Source organism: Halichoerus grypus, chromosome 9 (assembly GCF_964656455.1).
Source record: "Halichoerus grypus chromosome 9, mHalGry1.hap1.1, whole genome shotgun sequence".
NCBI lineage: Eukaryota > Metazoa > Chordata > Mammalia > Carnivora > Phocidae > Halichoerus > Halichoerus grypus.
In genome coordinates this window covers 101,749,393-101,755,601 of record NC_135720.1, presented here as the reverse complement: position 1 = coordinate 101,755,601, position 6,209 = coordinate 101,749,393, and the positions used below count along the sequence as shown (strand labels likewise).

Genomic DNA, 6,209 nt, shown 5'->3' with positions numbered 1-6,209 from the left:
GTGGTTGTGAACAGTTCCCCTGTAGAGAAGGCAGGGATCTCATTAGCACCACTAATAGATAAAGGTGCCCTCTCTGCTGACCTGGATGGGGGGTTTCTGAGCCCCCACATTATTACTTTTATTTCTTGACTGCCACTTTGCCTGTTGAACTGCTGTAACTTTCCTTTTAACATATAAAAGAAAAATACAATATCCTTATATTTGCCCAAGAATCCAAATCTTTGGGTGACAGATTTGATCGACAACCTATTAGTATGGGTATTGTTACTGCTCGATGCACAGGAAGCACTTGTAGCTGCTCACACAGAAAAAAGAAATCATCATGAAGAGCCCGGCTGTGCTTATTGAATTTACAGAACACTCAGTGAGCAAGAAGAGACAAAATTACTGGGGAGAAAATCCCCAAGGTGTCACCTGGGGCTCTGACCTGTGGCCGACATACACGCAACACAGTGCTGGCTCATGATCAGGAGCACGGATTTGAGCTGCTGCTTGTGTGGTGGGATTTCAGAGCTCTGAGTAGAGTCCTTTGCGGAAAAATCTTCTATCTCAGCTCCTGTGAGGTGCCCCATTAACGGCAAAGCCCCAGGGGAAGTAACTCATGGACTCAGAAGGGGCCTGGTACATAATCTGTGGTCATTAAATATTTATACAAATGAACACATGGATGAGTGTAGACTTTTTTTTTTTTTAAAGATTTTATTTATTTATTTGACAGAGAGAGACACAGCGAGAGAGGGAACACAAGCAGGGGGAGTGGGAGAGGGAGAAGCAGGCTTCCCGCCGAGCAGGGAGCCCGATGCGGGGCTCGATCCCAGGACCCTGGGACCATGACCTGAGCCGAAGGCAGACGCTTAACCGACTGAGCCACCCAGGCGCCTGAGTGTAGACTTTTCATTAATTATAAATAATCTTAACAAATCCTTTATTAAAAATGTGGACGATAGATATGAAAGTAACAGCCATGTTGCATAATTAGAAAATAGCTGTATCATCAAGTACCCCCCCAATAAAAAGTAAACATTAAATAATGTTTTATTAAATAATTAATTAATTAATTAAATAATCCCTCGGCATATATTTTTCTAAATATTTCTTTCTATACTTTTCTTTCTCTTAAAAAAGTTTCATAGCTCTTCAATAATTAGGTTTTTTTTCCCCAAATATATTGTGAACATCCTACCACGTCAACAAAATGTATCAACTCCATTTTTTTAAGAGAAGAATTTGACAGGAAAGGAAAGGGGCCACGGCAGGAGACACCTGTGCTCCACCGGGAGGCAGAGCGTGAGGGTGAGGAGGACAGAGTAGAACAAAGGAGCCAAGGAAAACTCCACTTCCTGGTCTGTAATCATCTCCTTCCTGCACAGTGATGGACCTGTGCTGGCCACTGGGCTTACGGAGCAAAGATGTCTGGTTCTGTGTTGTTAGCCCCTCACCATAAAACACTAGTCTAATGAGTGGCACAAATTTCTGGAGTTGATGGCAAAATGAACCTAACCACAGATCTTTCTTTTGGACTTATTGTGGGTAATCCTTGAAGACAGTAGTAAAAATGGGCAAACACCCACTTCATAAAGACCTATAGAAGCCATCCATAGGACTTTCAAATTTTTAAAAACGTATGTTGCCTTGCTTACGTTTTATCTTTATAAACTCATTCTTTTTTTTTTTTTTAAGATTTTTTAATTTATTTGAGAGAGAGAGAATGAGAGAGAGAGAGAGCACAAGAGGGGGGAGGGTCAGAGGGAGAAGCAGACTCCCTGCTAAGCAGGGAGCCCGATATGGGACTCGATCCAGGGACTCCAGGATCATGACCTGAGCCGAAGGCAGTCACTTAAACAACTGAGCCACTCAGGTGTCCCAGCTTATGTTTTATCTTAACAACATAAGATAAACACTAACAAATTTACCCGTAAAATTTGAATATTTCAATTCCTGTTGCTCATCTTTCTTTGACATCCTTTCCCTAGCTTCTGGTTGCTTCTTTGTTAACTTTTTAGACATTTCATGATCCTCATGCTCTTTCAAATGTACCCAAGGATTACACAGTTTCCACCTCCTTTCTCTGTGCCATAATTGATAAAAGCTCTATCACACCTAATTTCATCTCCATTGGCTGCTGCTAGGTATCAAGTAATTAATTTCATAAACTCCCTCATGTTAAAGTTTTCATGGGGGTTGATAGACTAAAATCTTTTATTCTCAGATAATATATACCTAGCAATATATTTTGGGGTGATAATCCCTTAAGGCAAAAAATGACAAATGTCTCAGAGGCCAGAGGAGGCCAAAAGCAGGTGCGGAAGCTCATTTTGGGCAGAACGCTCTCAAACATTTTGCATAAGTAGCCATTCACATGCCCAAACCTTTTGCTAACTCCTGCCCAACACCAGAGACAACTTAGCCCATCAAAGGGAAAATTTAGTGCCTAACATTTTTTGAAGATAATTCTAAGACCGAATAAAGTGAACAGAATTGTACTGACCTCCTCAATACTCATTTATTGTGTTTATTTCCTCTTCAGAGGTGCTTCTTTGCCATTCTTTTTTCCATAGTTGCTAAATAGCTGTTTTGTAAGTGTGTCCAGTTTAGACCTGAGGATTTGGGTCTGCCTATGTCTCAAGTTACCTTTCAGTTTTTATTGTGGAATCATAAAGGATTTTTTTCAGGTTAATTTTAGTAACACAAAATATTTAAAATTTTTATGAGTGATGAGGAATGGGGATGTTTTCAGATTTTTCTGTAATAAGCTATTATGAGAACAGCCTTAACAGTATAATTCATGGTCAAAAGGACCATTAATTAGCAAATGTGAAGGCAATAGGGTATATTTTATTGCTTAAAGGCTTATGCTGATGTGAATAATGTGAATAATCACATATAATTTACTCCAAGAGGTTACTTTGTATCTTTGCAGAGAATCATAAATTCAGTGGCGATCTTGAGAGGTCATTTATTTATTTTTTCTCCACTGTTAGACAGGATGCTTCTCTTGCAACCTTCTCACACCTTCCCTGAAATATTAGACTCTTCAAATAAGTTCTTCCAGTGTTATGCAATATTTCCATAGCAGCCAAAAGCTCCTGTATTTCCACTGAAAGCTAACTTTCTCTACGTGCCATATACTTGTAGAATCTCCAGTCACAAATGCGTTATTTTAATTCTTGATTCTTTAATGCAGCTTACTAAAGCAGCATTTCTCTGGGTATGCTGTCTCTCCGAGCACTAGTACCAGGAGATACTGTGACAGAAAAGAAAGTTTCCATGGCTCCAGAATTTGGTAGGCTCTGACTACTATTGGACTCTCTTGGAAATGATCTTTCCATAGCTATCATAGTCTCTGGAAGTTGTCCTTCGACCACAGTGTTTGAAGAACAACTAGAACACAACCAATAGCTAACACACAAAAAAAGCGAAAATAAGTGTGCAGGTGATTCAGACGTGCAGCTGGTGGAGAAGTGTTGGTTTTGATTGCGGGTGTTCTCCCAGGGATCGGCAGATATGGTGGTGAAGGGTCTGAGCACGTGGGAAGATGGGAAGCCATGTGCCATAGGCAGTCTTCCGATACAGGAGGTAAAATGGGAAAGCACATAACCAGTCTTATGGTATTTACACAGTGAAGTAACTCAGGCCCATTCAATACTGAAAAAGGAATTCCCTTAGACGGATCTCTGAACAAGTAGAATCACGACTATGGGTTTCACTCATATTTTAAGTAGTACGGTTAGTGTCGTTCTGCAGAAACCCTTGTGATGGTCCCATTGCTTCATCCTGCTTTCATCCTACTCCAGTGATGAAACAACACCCCCACAGAGTAATGAGAATGAGCCCTAGCCAGTGATGTTCTGTTTCTATGCATTGGTACCTCCACCTTTTCCCTTTAGGACTAAGAGTTATTTTACACACGGGTGGGTAAACAAGAAGAAGAATTAAGTAATTTAAGCATGATGAAGTACCTCTCAGGGAACTTTAAAGAGTGAAGGGAAGAGAGGCTCTTTCCTCAAGTAGGTATTGAAGGAGCCAGATTCACCTTCCGAAGGATGTGGACTGTGGACAGGGACCTGAGGGTCAAGTGGAATTTGAATAAGTCTAGGAAGAAAGGGTACAGAAGCTACATGTAGGGGGCACCCCATGTGCAAAGTGTGGAGTTGAAAATGAGCTTGCAGTGTATGAGGAAGAGTCCCAGAATAACCAATATGTTTAGGATTTTCCACTTCCGAATTGTCTCACTCTGCCTCAGGAAACTACCTAAGTTGTACTTTTGAAAAGAATTGGAAACACCTACCCTCAAATGTTTTATTGCCAAACTTGAATAATACAAATTCTGATCAGTGGATCCAGAAAAGAATAAGCCCACATATGATAACGCAAAAGTAACTTCTCTGCCAGGCATGTTAGGTCCTCCGGAACAAGATCCCATTTCACCAAGCCAAGGTGGATCTCACTTCTCACCATCATGGACTCTATTCCCTGAAGCAGATAGCTTCTGTTCTTTACATGCTTTATGCTCAGTTTTGCCTCCAGACCCTTGCTTATGTCATTTCCCGGCTGAAAACACCCTCCGTGGTTCTCACTGCCCATTAGAACTCCCCATCTAGTTAATTTCTCAGATCACATCATTATTTCCTTGTTTTAGTAACAAACTATAGAAATGATCCCTGAAAGTATAGTCTTTATTTCCTTGTTTTAAAACCAAATATGTCAGCATTCTATTGTTTTATATTCTTGTATTATTATTTTCTGATCATTAATTGTGTCTTTTTTTCTCTGTCCAAAATGAGAGTTATACTCCTTAAGTCTAGGTAAGTCTGTGATACATATCTCTTATCCTGCCTTATCCTGGGTTAACAGTAGATGTTCGATAATTACTTCAATTGTTACCCAAGCATACGTTTATTTGGCATAGGACCCCCCAGAGGAAATTTGTCATTCAATAGTATACTCATGGATGGGCACGTTTGGGAAAAGCAGGTGTCCCAGCACATAATAAGCAAACAGTACTCCCCATTTGCAATGTGCTTTCACATCCAACGTCCTACTGTTTCTACAAGAAGCATGAGTGGTGGGTAAGAATGATATTACTCACTTTATAGATGAAATGACCGGGGTCCAGAGAGTTCAAATAATCTGCTCCAGATCAGAGGGTGGGTGTCGCAGCAGGACCCAAACCCTTATCTTACAATTTTGCATCTAAAGTGGAGGACAGGACAGGTCAGGCAGTGGGAATGGGAAATCTGTGGCGAGGAGAGAATTCACCAGAAGGAGGCACAATCAAAAGGGAATTAGGAGTTCTACAGGTAAATTTGGACTTGGGGCAACACTTGAGATGGTGAGGATGGGGTGTGGTGGTGGGGGAAGGGAGGCTGGCAGCCAGAGGCTTCTCTTTCCGACAGCTCCACTTCTTAGAGCTCCTAGGAAGAAGGATTTTGAACGAACATTAACCACATGACTGTCCTCAAACTGTGTGTGGAAGGTGACAGGAGCCCCAGCCACTGGGCACGGGGAGGGTCATGGGTGGGTTGAGAAGTCCTATGTTTGCTGTAAGTTGGAAGTTAGGAAGAGGTTAAATCTGTGTCTTTCGGAGAGGTTGAGGCATCCTTAGGTGTCGGCTCATCAGTCTGTCACCAATTATGGGGCATAGGACTCCAAGTTCCACCTGGGTTCTGTCCCACATGGCTTCCTAGAAGACTGAACAGTGACATCTATTGGTTCAATTTGAAATAACAAGTTCAAAAGTGGCAGAAACATCCATGATTAGTATTTCTCCCCCTTGCAAAACAAACAATAACAATCATTCCAGAAGAAGTTATGACATCAGCAGTGTGCTTTATCTCGGGAATAACACATCAGTCAACTTTCAATATTGGGGATAGGGTGTGACATATTTTTTTTTTTTTACAGGGCCCATCAAAGACTTCTGTAAGGCTTTTAAAATCCAAATTCAATAGAAACACTACAAAGGCCTGTGTGTTTTGGGAGTTCCTCATTGCTAAAGATTTCATCCTGGAGCAGGGCTGAGCAAATTTAGGAAATGGATTTGAAGGGGTGGTGGTGGGAAATAATGAAATTGCTTTCTGTTTTAGGAAACTTGCAACCCAAATCTTCCTGTGCATGAACCTTGTGAGTTACAGCCAAGATTGAATTCATTTCTAAAAATTTCAATATATCCTTTAAAATCTCCTAGTTCTCAATTTCACTTAGTGAAG

General features: G+C 41.0%; 1 pseudogene; it reads right to left on the bottom strand.

Moving 5' to 3' along the window:
* Nucleotides 1-4,575: 4,575 nt before the first annotated feature.
* LOC118551254 (small nucleolar RNA U3) lies at nucleotides 4,576-4,677 on the bottom strand (annotated as a pseudogene).
* Nucleotides 4,678-6,209: the final 1,532 nt, after the last annotated feature.